The sequence below is a fragment of the Dipodomys merriami genome, unplaced genomic scaffold (assembly GCF_024711535.1).
Source record: "Dipodomys merriami isolate MVZ:Mamm:240054 unplaced genomic scaffold, mDipMer1.0.p SCAF_319, whole genome shotgun sequence".
Taxonomy (NCBI): Eukaryota; Metazoa; Chordata; class Mammalia; order Rodentia; family Heteromyidae; genus Dipodomys; species Dipodomys merriami.
The window spans coordinates 1,175,665-1,193,547 of NW_027204704.1; the positions used below are offsets into that span (position 1 = coordinate 1,175,665).

The 17,883-nt window shown below is 43.4% G+C and overlaps 1 long non-coding RNA gene across 1 annotated transcript; it reads right to left on the bottom strand.

Moving 5' to 3' along the window:
- Positions 1–780: 780 nt before the first annotated feature.
- LOC138841380 (uncharacterized) lies at positions 781–8,851 on the bottom strand. The gene is made up of 4 exons (XR_011376410.1): positions 8,672–8,851; positions 2,802–2,909; positions 1,410–1,517; positions 781–1,048 (listed from the first exon to the last, which is right to left on the bottom strand). It is a non-coding gene; the product is annotated as an uncharacterized lncRNA (long non-coding RNA).
- Between the last annotated feature and the right edge of the window lie 9,032 nt (positions 8,852–17,883).

Below are 17,883 nucleotides of genomic sequence, written 5' to 3' on the forward strand. Positions count from 1 at the left end.
ACACACTAGTTCCCCTTAACACCATATTCAGGCTACCTGGTACTGATACAATTGAAGATTCTGCTGGGCATGAGAACATGTGAGCAGCAGAGCCAGCAGCAGGATTCTTATGCTGTGGGGCTTTCTATCTCCTAAGGGAGAAGCTTAAAGCAGCTCTGTGGTTGGGTAGGGTGGCATCTCATGGGCTCAAATCCAGCCTGTGCAGGAAAGTCCATGAGGCTCTTCTCTCCAATTAACTACTCAGAAAAAAGTGGAAAATGGTGTTGTGGCTTGAGCACAAAGAGACTAGGGACGGGGTCCAGGCCCTGAGTTCCATCCTCAGGACTGGCGGAGTCAAAAAGAAAGGGAATGAAGATATTGATCAGAAGATGCTGGAATTGAGTCTGAGAAGCAAACCACTGAGTCAAACTCTGGTTTCATATAGATTGGATGTGTTTCCTTAGGAGACATTTCTTAGGAAGGTAACATCAAATTTGATGTTACCTTTATTTCTCCCTCTGTCTCTCTCTGTATATAATATATAAATCTCTCATGCAAACAGCATATAACACCTTACACAAAAATAAATGCATAATACAACATGGCTATATAATGTATAGTATGCACATACAACATATATACATATGTGTGTGTGTGTGTGTGTGTGTGTGTGTGTGTGTGTGTGTGTGTGTGTGTGTGTGTAATATAAGGTTTGGAGCACTGTCTTGGATGATGTAATGATTTTTGCCCATGCAAGTCTATTGAGTCACACCAACATTCAGAAGGGTTCATCTTCACAAGTTTATTCTACCTGACCATGTGACTCTACTTTCCCAAATCAAAGTAATACCATTCACCCAGCCCTGGTGGGTCACACCAGCCATCCTGCAAACTCAGGAGGCTGAGATCTGGGGCAATGGAGGTTCAATCAGGAAAGGCTCCCAGACTCCTCTCTCCAACGAATCACCAAAAACCCAGATCACCACAAGGTGGAGCTGTGGGTCAAGTGTTAGTGCACCAGCCTTGATTGAATGAGCTCTGGGGCCGAAGTCACAATCCAAGGTAAAGCCTAGGACATGGAAGATAAACTCCTATGAAGCCAGAATCCAGGTTCCAATTTCAGTGATTTAAATGTAAGGTGCATGCCCAGTTAATTGGAGCTGATGGGTATGTATAAGAGAGATTTTCTGATTAATTACCAAAGGCAACTTAGAAACTTCTGTTTCCATATATTCCCACAACTCTTGCTTCATTACAATCATCTGAGAAGAGAGAAAGAAGCAGAAGGGAAGGCCAGTGCACAGACTCCATTTTGTGGCAGATGTCTCCTAACTCTGAGTAAAGAGAGGCCAGCAGACAGAACAACTGAATGATGAATGCTCTCCATTCATCTCTATTCCCATAGTGGGGGAAAAAAAGCAGTGATTTACCTTCCCCCTTCCAAATGTAGTGGATGTGGTCACTCTAGATGCCAGTTTCCAACACGATCCTTCTCAGCTCCATGTCTTCCTCTTCAGTGACAAGGCTGCCTGGTTTTCCTGCATGGAAAAGAAGACAAGACAGTAGCCACATCCACCATCGTACAACCGGCTGTATACTGCATCCTCTGGGATCTCCTGTGCTGTTTCCTGATTCAGAATCCCACCATGTCTCCTCAGCCTCCATCCAGGGACTCTGCCTGGCCCTCATCTACCCACCTCAGTCCAATGGCTCCGATAGCCCAGAAACTCAGTGTCAAATGGGGAAGAGCTTTATTCAGTGGCTAAGCAAGCAGACAAAGCACACATAGCTAAGCTGAAAGGGCCCAGCCCAACCTCACAGAGGGTGGACTTCTCATAGGGAGGGAGAGAGAAACACATGCAGCTCCCTGGCTGTCAGGGGGTATTTATAGGGTAAGTGGAGGGATCTGACCCCAAAGCTATGCAAAGCTGGGTGTTTTATTTTTGCTCTAAGCACTCCTGGTGTTATTCTTTCTGAGTTTCTGCCTGTTGGGGGCATTTATTCCAGGTAAGAAGCAGCCTGCCACAAAACAGATCCTTATCCTTGAGAAAAGGCTGGTGCCCTGTGATCTGCATTATGGACAGGAGGTGGCTTACATTGCAGGGGGGTGGGAGAGAATTTCTCAGGGAAGGCACAGATCCTGCCAGACAAATGTTCATTCTTGGGGTGAGAATTTCATTGCTCAGGAAGGAATGTCTCCTGTTGTCTTTCTTTGAAGCAAAGATGGTGCTTCTCTGTTTCTAAACACCATGTTGCTGAGTTGCCTTCACCAGGCCTCATTTTCCTCCATATCCTGCCTCATTTTCCCCTCAATGACTCTGGTCCCTTGATCTTAGGGTTGCTAGATGGATGAATATCAGCTGTATTTGCTCCAAACTGACCACACCTCATTTTGCCCAGCCTGTGCTGCTCCAATATCACTTGTCAGCTGGTCTAAGGACTTGAACTCAGAACCTGCCTGTTGTTCCTGAACTTTTCCACTCAAGTCTAGCCCTGGAAAACTTGAGTCACAGCGCTAATTCCCCTTGTTGGTTGTTTTGTCAGAGATGAGAGTTTCAAGGATTTTCTTGCCTGGACTGGCTTTGAACCTTGGTTGCCAGATCTCAACCTCCTGAGAAGCCAGCATGAGAAGCCACCAGCACCAGGCTGGCTTCATTGTCTTGAGACCCAGATTCAGGGTCGTTGCCTTTTCTCCCAAGGAAGATCAAGGTCACAGGGATAAACACACTGGAGCAAATGAATGCACCATCCCAGCTCTCCAAGCTCAGTGTAGAAGTGGCTGTGGTTTGCTTCTCTGCATAGGAAGAAGCTGCAGTACTTACCTGCCAATATGATCGTGCTGGTTTTCCTTTCATCTCTATTCACAGAGACCATTTTCAATGTGAGGAATTCATCTGTAATTTTCAGTATTTAGATATGGAAAGTGTATTCTGGAAATTCAAAATAACGATTTCACAATGCAAGAAAACAGATGGTTCATTGTGTTCGGTAATGTCTCTGGTGACATGAGAATTCAGTCTCAAGAAACAAGAGAAGTCCCATCCTGCAGGATGGAATGGGGAGTCTTTCTTGGAAAGCTGGCGATTGCAGGTGGAGTCCTGACTCAAACACCTGCAGCCCAGAAATTCATGTGCACCAAGCTTATAAGGACAAGAACTTCATATTTGGGTTGCAGGCCCTAGTCTTGCAAAAGCATACCACAGAGGTGAACACTCAGGGATGATCAAAGCAAACCATGTGCAGAACTAATCAGGAGTGAGCATTCTCTGTAGCCAAGCTTTCTTGGGGCTAAACAGCATGGCACATGCATTTCTAAGAATGGCCCATCTCATGTCTAGGCCTTCGGGAGCTGGAAGAAATGCTCCCACAGCCCAGCAAGACACAAGGATGGCTGTGAATACAAGGAGAAGTTACTCAGACACAAGCATTAAAAAAAAAGATTAAAGAGAGCAAAATCCTTTTACGGGGAAAGGAACAAAGATAAGTTAGGGAAAGGGACTCACACACAGGCATTCAGAATAAAAGCAAGATATACAGAGCCAGAAGCTCCCTCTTTTTGGCGTGGAAAGGCAAGCAAAGCATGACTTTGTCTATCTGAAGAACGAACATGTGAAGAGTGAGTTGCAGGAAGAATTAGCGAGGAGAAAGTGTAACACCAGCAACAATGAAGACCAAAGATTAACATCCAATTGTGCAAGACTCTAGGTGAGAACCTGTTATTATCATATAAACACCCCTGATGTGAAAGACCTCAGTATTTCTTACTTAGACAGCATGTAGCCTATGCTGGGCTGCACCACTGTCTTTCTGCTTACCTGCCTTCCCTGATTGATTGTTTTTTAATTTGTTCTTTGCTTTTTCAAAAAACCCCATTACAAACTCTGCATAAGTGAATATTTTTATGGAAGTCAGTATTTGGAATGTTGCTTCCTTTTTTGGCAAGATGAAAACCATTGGTGATTATTTCACATCACCATACACACACCTAGTAGATTAGGCCTCTACCTCTTGTAACTGAAGCATAAAGTCGGCTACCCTAGGAGATGAGCATCTGTGGTTGGATTATGGAGACTTTCCCAGTTATTGTGGAGGATCTGCTCCTTCAAGCACGTCTCCAACTCTACTGAAGAGTCTGGTCGCCTTTCATGGCAGCTGCTCCTGTATTGATTGGGGGAAAAGCTTGCCCTGAAAGCATCATGCAGGTTTCCAGTTCCTTTGAACACCTGTTCATGTCACTGCAAAGCATCCTCAAATGTTATCCATAGCAACATGGAAGGCTTGGAAACAGGAGGAGGTGCAGGGAGGAGGACTGGGCCTGAGTCTTGCAAGGTTCAGGGTCTTGTCCACGTGGACTTGGTCCTTGTGGGCAGGAGGTGTCTACAAACCCCACCCCTCATCTGCACCTCCTACGTATGACCTAGAACCCAGTGCTGGGGGCCCTAGCTGTACCCCGAATCTTCATATACTCACAGATTGTTTTATAAACACCATTCTCTTGTTGTATTGCACAGTGCTTTACCCTTTTACAGTAGGAATGAAAGCTTTGGAACAACAACAACAACAAAAAGTACATTTTAAAATCATTATTGATCATCGTAAATATTTTCACCAGTGACGGAATTCTGTGCAATCCATAAGGAATTTGACAAATTTCAATTTTGTACTGTCTGATAATTAATTTTATAGCTCTACTCTTTGGGTGCTCTGCTGATTGTATATCAGATTTCTGGCCTGAGCAGTTATCATGTTGGATGTTGGCTTACTCCTCCTTGGTTTATGACCTTGATCTCAGAATCACTGAGATGTAATTGTGTGGTATTTTTGCTTTTAATTTCCAGCTCCAAGTAGAACAGATAATCTGCAGATCTGTCCATTCAGCCAGTGGTAGGGATGGAAATGAAGGAATCCAACCTGCAAGGAATGGCGAGCTGCTGTTCTGTTGCTCATATCTAAAGAACACACTGTGGATTTCTTCCTCCTGGTCACTGTGAGTGTTTCCACTCACAAAATCATTTGGACACCTCTCTCAGACATCTTGCTCTTTCTTTCCATCCAAAAAGTATACAGACTGCTAGCCTGTCAACTTGTGCTAATGAAGGTTGCAAGTATTCACTCTAGAGCGTGTTATCTGGAATTGTCTGTTGTGATCTTCATTAAAATCATGAAATATCCAGACAAAACCTCAGACACACACAGACAATGATACACACACATTATCTATCGATCGATCTGTCGATCTATCTATCTATCTATCTATCTGTCTGTCTGTCTGTCTGTCTGTCTGTCTGTCTACCTATCCATCTATTTATCTATATATGTACTTGTCTACACACACATACATGCACACATATCTCCTTTTTTTCAATGTTTTCTCCTTAAATGTGCTTCAAGTACTTGCATAGCTGCGGCTTTGTCATGAGGTGAATAGCTGTATGACATTGAATCAGTCCTTACACCTCACCACTCAGAAGGTGTAAGCCATCACTTTAACATTTGTGAGGACTCACAACCACAACATAGAGTAAAAAATGCATGACACTTATTCCCATTTTAAAATTAAAGCTCTTTTCTTCCTGGTATTTTCTATTCTTAGATAATTCCCATCTGGCTGGTTAACCTGTAGACCAGACATGCATTTCCACAAGGTATTTGGACATCATACATATAAAAATATGTTTAAGCACAGGTCCTCAGATTCCCCACCAAATGCAAGTACTTCCTTGAAAACTTGGCTGTCAAGGACAAGCTAGGACTCAGTGAGAGGGTGCCTATATAGTGGAGGAAGCTCAGCTTACTTGATATAAGTGATATGACATCACGTTCTCTACTAGTGGAGACATAGAGCATTAAGTATCTCTGTCGTCCACCCTCCAGGATTTGGTCTTCATTATCAGCTGTGAGGGTGTAGGTGAACCACTATCCTGGCTGAATAAGAAACACCCATCAGGCATGGTAGAGGATGCTCCCCGAACACTCAGAGGTTCAAGTAACCTGCTTGCAATGACCTGGAGACTTCCCTCTCCATATATGAGCTACCAGGCTCTGCTTCTTTCAGAAGAGAATTCACTGGAAGTATTCAGAGTCTCTGATTCTTGCTGCATGGTGTTAATAAGTTAGGAGAGAGAGAGAGAGAGAGAGAGAGAGAGAGAGAGAGAGAGAGAGAGAGAGAGAGAGAGAGAGAGAGAGAGAGAGAGAGAGAGAGAGAGAGAGAGAGACTAGACAGGATGAAGATTTTCAGGGGGACATTCTAGGCCTCTTTGAAATGATCACAAGGAGACCCGTGGGTGAAAGTAACACATGTACAAAATTATAAAAATTCAATACCTAAGCCTATATGAAATAACACTGCAAAAACCACAGATCATGCTGTCCACATGTTCTTTTTTTTTCTTTTTGGTCAGTCCTGGGCCCTGAACTCTGGGCCAGGTGCTGTCCCTCAGCTCTTCAGTTCAAGGCTAGCGCTCTACCACTTGAGACATAGCATCACTTCCAGCTTTGTCTGCTTATATGGTGCAGAGGAATCGAACTCAGGGCCTCATGCATGCAAGGCATGCACTTTACCACTGAGCAACCTTCCCAGCCCCTGTCCACATGTTCTTAATAATCTTTTATATTTACTGCAGAATGCAAAGGAAGAATTCAAAATGGAAGATGAGTTGGAAGAATATAGACATACAGAGCAACTTATTAATAAGGTGTGATTGATACACAGAAGCAATCTGAGACAGACACACTGACTTCCAGACAGACAATTTCCCCACACAGACACTAGTTCCCCACATCACCATATTCAGGTTACCTGGAAGGGTTCTAACTGAGATTTCTGCCAAGCATGAGTCCATGCGAGCAGAAGAGCCAGCAGCAGGATTCTCATGCTGTGGGGCTTTCTGTCTCCAGCTCCATGGTTAGGGAGGACGGTGGCTCCTCCTGGTTTTTATGAGAGTCTCCTGTGAATCAGCCGCCTGGATGCACCAATCAGTGCTCACCATCCAGGGATGTTGACTCTTCACCTCCCCCCCCCCCCCCCCCCCGCAAAAAACTAATCCTGCTTGACACAGGTAGTCCGGAGGGAATTCCAGCTCACAAGCAGATGAGCAGCAAGAACATGGTGAGCTGAGGACACTTGTGTTCACAGGGAGCAGTGAACTGATTAGCTCTTCCATGTACACAATTATTTATTGTCTCCGACTTGGCAGTTAGTGAAATGGATGGAAGGGCAACCAAGTCTCTATTCTGGCTGAAGGTGAAATGGCAAAGCTTCCTTGCAACTGAGGTTGATTTACCTATCAGGTGGAAGAAGTGAAGTCCTGGGGCAGATAGCATCAGAATCAGATGGAATGTTCCAAACCAGCCCAGGCCATGTGAAAGTCCTGGAGTCTCTTTCCTCCAGCTGACCACCCAAAGGACACAGGTGCAGCTGTGGTTCAAGTAGTAGAGTGTTAGCAGGAGAAAAATAATATCTAAGACATAACAGCCAAGCTCTGAGTCCAAGTCCCAGGACATGTCCTAAATAAAAGGAAAGCATTAACTCATTGTCTATGTCCTTTAGAGAAACAGTGACTTCTATAGATGTCTCACAGAACATTCTTTATTAGACATTCCTATGGATTGACCACATCCCTCAAATAACAGTTGAAGGGAAATGCACCTGGGGACATTTAATTTCTCACCATGGGGTGAAGTTCACAGTCAACCCCAGGTAGCAGAGTCTGTAGTCAATATCTATGGATTTTATGGGCAGAAGCAGAGGCCCTGGCAGAGCGGATGTGTGCTATTGGCACGACGGGAAGAACAGCATGCACAGATGAGCTTTGCACGTGATTTTCTGACTGAAAAGCCTCACACTGATATGATGGGAAGAAATAGAGTGGAGTCTTTAGATCTAAGTCACAGAAGGGCAACTCCTCTTCCTTTGCAGGAGGAATCTATCAACTACTAAGAAAAAGCCAGAAGTGGTGTTCTGGCTCAAGGGATGGAGCACCAGCCTGCAGCACAAATAGACTCAGGGATGCAGTCCAGGCCTGAGTTCAAGTCCCAGGATTGGCCATAAAAATATTTGGGACCTGGGGATGGAATAGAGATGTTGGTAATGAGACTGCTGGATTGATTCACAGAAACAAGTCAATGGGGCCAAGTCTGGTCCTATAAAAGATTAGAGGAGCAGACTGGAGCAAAAAAGCAAGATCCACTCATGTGTTGTCCATAATAAACTCATATCATAGTCAGAGATCAACACAAATCTGAGCAAAGGGATGGAAATGAATCTTCCAGGCGAATTCATCTTGTGAGAAGGCAGGAGTATCCACCCTGTCATCTGATAAAAGAGAGTTCCTATTAAAACCAGTTAGAAGAGACAAGATCATTACAGATAAATAAAGGGAGTGATCGATGAAGAAGCAATCACATGGGTTAATATATAGTCACCAAACACGAAGCACTTAAACACATGAAATAAACATTCTCAGACTCACAGAAGATGACAGACCCCAACACACACGTTCAGGTTTTCCAATCCTATTTGCAGCTCTACATCTTCACCTTCACTTTCATCTTAGGTTTATTTGTTGGATGAGGAGTGGAAAGATATTGATTTGGTGTGGGGGTGGTGGTGGTGGGAGAGCATAATTCAAAATGAAATCATGAGATCCCCTCCTCCTGAGTCACTAAGATAATAACTAGGAGCCATCAATACCTAGACTCATGATCATAGTCTTCAGCAACTTGAGAACAGTCACCTAGGCAAAGGGTAGAGTAGACTGAAATCTCGAGCCAGCCTTGTTCTCAACTCCTGCTGTGTGGAAAAATAGGGTGTGGTTTGAAGTGGTAAATGCAGGAAAATAGGAATCCACTCTACACATCCCTTTTCCCCTCAATTGACTGCGGAATGGAAATCCACAGTACATCAATCTGGAAAATTCCAAATACTATGACATCATGAAAACTAACCCCCAAAGAAAGGCTTGTGACATCTAAAGGTGAGGACACAGAATTTCTTCAAATGAGTAAATCCCAAGTCCAGAATAGGAAATATCAAATACTGGATTCCTCAGGGATGGAAAACCTTTTGTTTTGTCATTGTTCAACTAATGGTAATATTTTTTTTGTCTCAGTCTCAGTCTTATCCTCCAGGAGCATAATAATTTTATTTTTCAGGAGTGATTAGGAAAAGAAAGAATTTTCTGGAAGGAATCAGTCTCAGGAAACTCAGTTGGTCCATTTGCCCACCATCCACAAGTTCATGTCTTGTGGTGGGCCAGGGGTGGGGGTGCAGGAGATCTGTGTATGAATTCTAACCATCCATCCCTCCTGCTCACAGATGTCTCCTGGATAATTTCAGATCTGTCCTTCAAGTCCTATCTGAGGGATTCACAACTCATGGCTTCCTCTGTGACCAACTGGTCCAAGGAAATCCACGACCACTTTTAGTATGAATTCTATTATTATTATTATTATATTATCTACATATCTAATAGATATGTCTATATATCTATTATCTATTATATTCCTTCATCAATCTTCCTTCCTTCCTTCCTTCCTTCCTTCCTTCCTTCCTTCCTTCGTTTCCTTCCTTTCCTTTCCTTCCTTCCTTTCCTTTCCTTCCTTCCTTTCCTTTCCTTCTTTCCTTTCCTTTCCTTTCCTTTCCTTCCTTTCCTCCCTTCTTTCTTTCTTTTCTTTCTTTCTTTCTTTCTTTCTTTCTTTCTTTCTTTCTTTCTTTCTTTCTTTCTTTCTTTCTTTCTTTCTTTCTTTCTTTCTTTCTTTCTTTCTTTCTTTCTCTTCCCTTCAACAATTATGGCTGAGGGGAATCTGCATTGGTTTCACAGCTCGAAGTTGCTCTCCTGGTCCATTGATCATGCCGCTTCCCAGGGTCTCTGTGCAGCTATCTCCACCCAGGGAATCTCATCAGAATCTTATCCATATCTACATTCTTGAGCTGTTCTCAGCCAGCTGCTCCCCCCTCCCCCCCCCCGCCCTCTGGCCTAATCTATGTTATATGGAAATTCATTCATGAGATCCAGAATAGACATATTTTGAGAGGTCAGACCAGGAGTCTTTATCAGAGTGTTCATTATTAGTAACTGCAGGCAGATACATATGCTCAGAAAACTTGCAGCCTTGAATGCACTTCGTACCATCAGGAAACTGAGCCATGAGGATAATGAAGAACAGAAAAGCAATGTCAAAGAACCGGATCAACTCCAGTGAAGAGCCCAAGTGGGATGTCATAGTGATCTTAGGAGATGCAGGAAACATGAAGCATGGTGCAAAACGGTGCATGCATTTGTTGGGCCCTAAATAGAGTCAGGGTCAGGGTCACAGGAAGCTCAAGAGTCAAGTTCAAGATACAGGATTGAGATGAAACTATTGTTCAAGTTCCTCTAGGAGCTCAGGCACACCCATCACATGGGGGTGGGACTTCCTTCCTCTAGGAACTCAGGCATGCACATCATCTGGGGGTGGGACTTGCCTTCCTCTGGGGATTCAAGCAGAGCCATCACCTGGGGGTGGCCTCCACCTTCATCCAACAAGAAGACAAGATGGTGCCAGTGGGATCCAGTATCCTCATTTCACCTGTTCATGCAGGCCCTTCTGATTCTACATTACAAATCCCCATGTCTCATACCCTGCTGTATTTAAACCCTGATCCTCCTGTGCCCCCAGCCCCTGGTATCTCTGACTCTGTTCTGTGCTACTTGATGCTTCTCTCGAACAATGATTAACTCCTAACCCCATCTGTAGGAGGCATCTGCCTTCTTTCCTTTTGTCTCCTTGATCATTCCTAATAAGGTAGGGCTACCTATTTCTCTTGTTTACATTAATTTATTACATTATTATTAGGAGGTGATGCCCAGAGCAATTCCCCTGACCTGAGTCAGGTAAGAACGCATCTCCTTTGGCATAGTGTCTTCTCTTCCCTCACTCTCTCCCTGTCCCTCCCTCCCGTCTCCACCCGAGAGTTGCAGACTTCACCTACACCTGTGCCCAGTGAGCTCCACTACTGCACTTATTCACCATTTTCCCCTCGAGTTCTGTGCCCTCCCCCTACACACCGAAGGCTATCCACGTGGATACACGATAAATGAGGAAAAGGAGGCAGAATCACTCAAAAATAAAAACATAAAAACTTGAAAAGAAAAAAGAAGAGAGGTCTCTTGTTTCCATATCTGAGAATTTGTTTATAGGTAGGTAGGTAGGTAGGTAGATAAATACATACATACATACATACACACAGATAGATGGATAGAGAGATGGATAGATAGAGAGAGAGAGAGAGAGAGAGAGAGAGAGACAGATAATTACATAGATAAAAAGATACATAGATACATAGAAACATAGACAAATAGATACATAGAAACATAGACAGATAGATGCTTGCTTGTTTGATTGATTGATGGTAGGAAGAAGCATATAGGCACTGTGCCTTTGTCATTCTCTCCTAAGAATATCCTTTTGGGTCTCAGTGTATGTGAGTGTCTTGAATTCCATGTAAGTTGCCATATCCCATTGCATTTTATATCTCACCTCTGCATATGAGAGAAAACGTGCGCCCTTCGTCCCTCTGAGCTCAGCTCACCTCACTCAACAAGACTTTATAGTTCCATCCATTTCCCTGTCAATGACATGACTTTGTTCTTTCTATTGATGGCGTAAAAATCCACTGTTTTGGGTCCACTTGTCTACTGAGGGGTATCTGGGATGCTATCCATGGACTCAGGAACAGATTCTCCCAAAGCAGAAATGCATGCACATGAAATTGGTTTATTAAATCATTCTGAGAAGTATTAAGATCAGAAGAAGGGATGAAAAGGAAAGCCAGGGAGGAGTGTCCATGGCTTCACCTAAAGGAGGGAACACAGATTGGAGCGACCATGCGACTTTATCTTGGTGTAGGTGACTCTGACCCCACGGAGAGGCTGGCATCCCATGAGCTCCAGATCTCCAGTGCACCTGTGAGGTTGTAAGAGAAGAAGAAGAAAACACATCCGACCCAACATGCACTCCATGGCAGAGCCTCTGACATTGTCAGCATGAGTGGTATTTGTAATCCCAGCTGACCCAGGGACAAAGGACACACGATCCTGAGAATGTGTGTCCAAGTCAGCCATGATTTTATCTATGTGTCTTTGTATGTATGTATGTATGTTTGCATGTATGTATGTATGTATCTATCTATCTATCCATCCATCCATCTGACTGTCTGTGTCTATCCCCGTCTATCTCTTTCTCTATAGATCTATTCATGTATATATCAGTATCTATCCATCAACCTGTATCTATTCATCACTGTCTATCTCTACTTCCATCACTATTTCTATCTCTTTCTGTTGGCCTGTGTGCCTGTCTATCTTCCTAACTATGTGTCTCTCTTTATCTGTCTGTCTGTCTGTCTGTCTGTGTGCCTGTCTGCCTGCCAGCCAGCCAGCCTCTCTGCCAGCTTGTCCTCCTGCCTATTTATTTACCTACCTACCTATCTACACAACTACTTACCTATCTGTCTGTCTGTCTGTCTGTCTCTATTTTATCTATATTCTTGCCTGTTGTCTGTCCATTTACCTATCAATATTCTCTCTACATCTGTCTTGTATATGCCTGTGTGTTTATCTATATATCTGTCTGTCTGTCTATCTATCTTGATAAGTAAATGAACGCTGGTCACATGCTTAAGGTGACAGGAAACTACCTGGCACATGTTTAATCTCACATAACTCCAGAAATAGAATGAAAAACCCAATAAAGGAAAGAGAAATGTATTGATAAGAAGAACATAAAGCCAGAAGTGGTGTTATGGCTCAAGTGGTAGGGCACTAGCCATGAGCTAAATAGCGCTGAGGGACAATGCCTAGGCCCAGAGTCTACATCTCACAACCATCAAAAAATAAAAAAAACAACCCTTGGATGGAGATATATTGATCAAGATTGTACAAGGAGGGGAGGGTAGCAATGGGAGAGAATTCTGGAAGGGTCATTGGTTGGGATGCATTGTGCACATTAACGTATTGAACAGAAACTCCTGTGCACAGCTACTTAAGGATAGCAAAAATAAAATGGGTGCTCCTCTCAAAAAGAGAAAAGTGATGAATATTTAAGCCTTTTTGAGACTTTTGAATCTATGTCATAATTTCTAGACATCACATACAAAAATTATAGAAAAACACTGTGTAACAAATATTTCTGAATGTTCTGTAGTAAGGTGGGTTTGGAATGCAAGTGAGCTCAGTCACAGTGGTAGCCACAATGGTTTCTGTCTTCTTGCTTTTACATTTCAGAATTCCAAGCTTTCTGTATATAGTAAAGGACCCACTATTAACTCCTATAAAGTGGAGCGTGAAAATGTGATAAGGTAACTATCAATTTAATATAGTAACTAATCCTTTACTATAATAACTAATGCTCAAGCCAAGCCCTGGTGGCTCACACCTGTCATCCTAGCTACTCAGGAGGCTGAGATCCGAGGATCATGGTTCAAAGCCAGCCTGGGCAGGACAGTCCGAGAGATGCTTATATTCAATGAACCACCAGAAAACTGGAAGTAGCACCATCTATATGGCTCAAGCAGTAGAGAGCCAGTCTTCAGCAGAAGTGCTGAGGAACAGCATCCAGGCCCTAAGTTCAAGCCCCACCACCAACAAACAAACCAACAAAAACATCGACTGCACAGTCAAGTCCCTGTTTATGACTAGCACTAAACGACTCCTTTGTAATAGTAAATTGTTACTATTGCAGCAACTCTCATTGTTCTATAGTAACTCCTGCTTTACTATACCAACTGCTACTTCAGGAACTACCATTAAAATAGCTACAATGAACCCAAGGACCATGTCATCTTTTCAGGGATTTCAGTAAAAACTCCATGCTACGTCGACCAAACTGTTTGCCACTCTTCAAACAGGAATATTTGTCTCTGAATTTCTCAGGCCCTCCTGAGGGAAGAGATCATTGAAATGGCAGGGACTTTAAACATACCCATTTCTACTCACCGAGAAATTTCACTAACGACAATCATCTGTGAAGAGAGAAATGAGGGGAAGGGAAGGTCAGGCCACCTGTGCCATTTTGCTTCTGATGCCTCCTAACTCTGAGCAAAGAGAATATTGCTGACAGAACAACTCCATGAAGAACGCTCTCCATGAATCTCTATTCTAGTGAGTATTTCCACAGTGGGCAGACTTACATTTGTTCCTAATGTAGTGGATGTGGTCAGGTGGGATGCTGTTTTCCTCCACGATCCTTCTGAACTCCATGTCTGCCTTCTTAGTGAGAACGCTGTGTAGTCTTCCTACATGGAGGAGAAGACAGGACAGCAGCCATATCCACCATTAACACAACCAGCTGACTACTGTGTCCTCTGGGAACCCCTGGGCTGTTTCTTCAGACCCAGATTCAGGGTCCTGGCCTCTCCTCCCAAGGAAGATCAAGGTCACAGGGATCAGCACAGTGGAGCCAATTAATACCCAATCCCAGCTCTCCAAGCTCACTGTAGAGGTGGTTGGCTTTGCTGCACAGACCGAAGCTGCAGTGCTCACCTGCCAACAAGATCACATTGGTTTTCTCTCCGTTTTGATGAACATGTACTATTTTCAACGTCATGAATTTCCTTGTACTTTTCAGTTCTTGGATATGCATCTCATGGTCTGGAAATTCAAAATAACAATGTCAGAAGGTGAGGCAATTGATGGTTCATTGCGTTTGATAGTGATGTCTCTAGTTATATGTGAATTCATTCTGTAGAAACAGAGAGGCTCCATCTACAGAGATCGAATTGAGAGACTTCCTTGGAGAGCCAGTGACTGCTGGTAGAGTCCTGACTCAAACACCTGCAGCCCAGAACTAGCATGTACCAAGCTCTTAAAGACAAAAACCTCATGTTTGGGATGGAGGCCCAAGTCTATGAAAGCATACCACAGAGGTGAATACTCAGGGATGAACCAAGCAAACTGGGCAGGGAATACTCAGGAACAACCATGTTCTGGACCCAAGCTTTCCTGAGGCTAAACAGCATGACACCTGCGATTCCAAGAATGGCCCATCTTGTGTCTAGGCCTTCAGGAGCTGGATGAAAAGCCCCCACCACCCAGCAAGACACCAGGATGGCTGTGAGCACAAGGAGAAGTCACTCCGACCCAGTGTCCTCATGGCAACACCAGCATTAAAGGAAAAAATGAAGAGAACAAAATCCTTTTAGGGGAAAGGAACAAAGATAAATTAGAGAAAGAGACTCATGCACAGGTACTCAGAATAAAAGCAAGATATTCAGAGCCAGAAGCTCCCTCTTCTGGGCTTGGAAGGGGAAACCAAAGGATGGCTTTGCCTATCTGATGGATGCACGTGTGTATGGTGGACAGATGCCTTCTTCATGCAAAGCAATGCCCAGCCAGTGAAGAGTGAGTCGCAGGAAGAACCAGTGAGGAGAAAATGCAACACCAGCAACAATGAAGACCAAAGATTAACATCCAGCTGTGCAGAATTCTAGAGGAGACCCTGTTATTATCATATAAGCACCCCTGATGTGAAAGACCTCAGTATTTCTTACTTAGACAGCATGTAGCCTGTGCTGGGCTGTGCCACTGTCTTTCTGCTTACCTGCCTTCCCTGTTTGATTGCTTTTTAATTTCTTCTTTGCTTTCAAAAAAAACCATACAAAATCCACCAATCATAAGTGAATACTTTTTTATGGAAGTCAGTATTAGGTGTGCTGCTTATTTTTCTGGCAGGATGAAAACCATTTTTGATTATTTCATGGCACCATACACACACCTAGGCCTCTACTTCTTGTAACTAAAGCATAAAGTCAGCTACACTAGGAGATGAGCATCTGTTGTTGGATTATGGGGACTTTCCTGATTATTTTGGAGGATCTGCTCCTTCAAGCACATCTCCAACTCTACAGAAGAGTCTGGTCACCTTTTATGGCAGCTGCTCCTATTTTGATTAGAGAAAACCTTGTCCTGAAAGCATGGTTCCAGTATCCAGTCCATTTCAACACCTGCTCGTGTCACTGCAAAGCATCCCTGAATGTTATCCATGGCAACAGAGAAGCCTTGGAAACAGGAAGAGGTACAGGGAGGAGGACTGGGCCTGAGTCCTTGCAAGGTTCAGGGTCTTGTCCACGTGGACTTGGTCCTTGGGGGCAGTAGGTGGCCACCCCTCCTCTGTGCCTCTCATGTGTGACCTAGAACCCAACAGTGCCAGGAGCCCTAGGTGTACCCCAGATCAGCAGCAGATACTCACTGAATACTTTGTAAACACCATTCTCTTGTCTATCTCCGAAATAAATTTCACTGTAGCACAGGGAATGAATCCTTTGAAACAGGAACAGCAACAACAAACAAGAAAAAAACATAGTTTTTTTTAGAATGCTTATTTATCATCTCAAACATGTTCACCAGTTATGAGATTCTGTGCAACCCACATGAAATTTGAGAAAATCCAATTTGATATTATTTTATAATTAATTTCATAGCTTTGCTGTTTGCATATTCTGCTGATTCTACATCAGATGTCTGCTCTGGGGAGTTACCATCTTGGCCATTGCCTTACTCCTCTTTTGGGTTTAGGACCTGGATCTCAGAATCACTGACACGTAATTGTGTGGTAATTTTGTTTTTCATTTCCAGTTACAACTAGAATAATTTGCAGATCTGTCCATTCAGCCACTAGTAGGGATGGAAATGAAGGAATCCACCTGCAGGGGAGGGAGAGAGAACATCCCCTGGATTCCTTCCTTCAGGTCACTGTGAGTGTTTCCACTCACACAGTCATTTGGACACTTCCCTCATGTATTTTGTTCTTCCTGTTCATCCAAACCCACCTACACTGTCTGCTAGCCTTTCACCTTGTGCTAATGAAAGTTTCACATGTTTACTATTGACATGAATATCATAAAACATCTGGACAAGACTTCAGACACACAGAGACAATGACACATATGTTATCTATCTATCTATGAATGTATTATGTATGTATGTCTGAATATATCTGTCTGTCTGTCTGTCTATCTACACACAACTACCTGCACACCTCCTTTTTTTTCAATGTTGCTATCTTTAAATGTGCCTCAAGTACATAAAAAACTGAGATTTTTTCATGAGGAGAATGTTGGCGAATAGTTCTGTGACATTGAATCAGTCCTTACTCCTCACCGCTCAGAAGGTGTTAGCCATCATCTTAACATTGGTTAAGACTCACAACAAGGCCATGGAGTAAAAATCGAATGACACACATTCCCATTGTACAATTAAAGCCCCTTTTTTCCTGGTATTGTGGATATTCTTAATTAGATAATTTCCATCTGGCTGGTTAATCTGCAGACCAGGCATGCACCTCCACCTGGCATAACATGAATATTTGGACATCCTACATATTAAAATATGGGTCAGTTCAGATCCTCAGATTTCCACACCAAATGCAAAGATTTTCTTGGAAACTTGTCCATCAAGGTAAGGCCAGTAGTCAGTGCATGGGTGCCTGTATTGTCGAGGAAGCCCAACTTACTTGATAGAAACGAACACACTTATGGTCTCACATTCGCTATCACAGCCAATAAAGTGCAGTAAGTATCTCAGTCGTCCATTCTCCAGGATTTTCTCTTCATGATCAGCTGCAATGGCATGGGTCAACCAATGTCCTGGCTGAATGAGAAACATCCCATCAGGAAGGTTAGCGAATAGACTTCAGTTTTGCTCCCCAAACACTCAGGGGTTCAAGTAACCTGCTTGCAATGACCTGGAGACTTCCCTCTCCAGACTCTGAGCTACCAGGCTCTGCTTCTTTCAGAAGAGAATTTACTAGAAGTATTTACAGTGTCTGATTCTTGCTACATGGCATTAATAAATTTGAAGAGAGAATATGGAAGGAGGATTATTTTCAGGGGGAGATTCTAGGCCTCTTAGGAATGATCACAAGCAG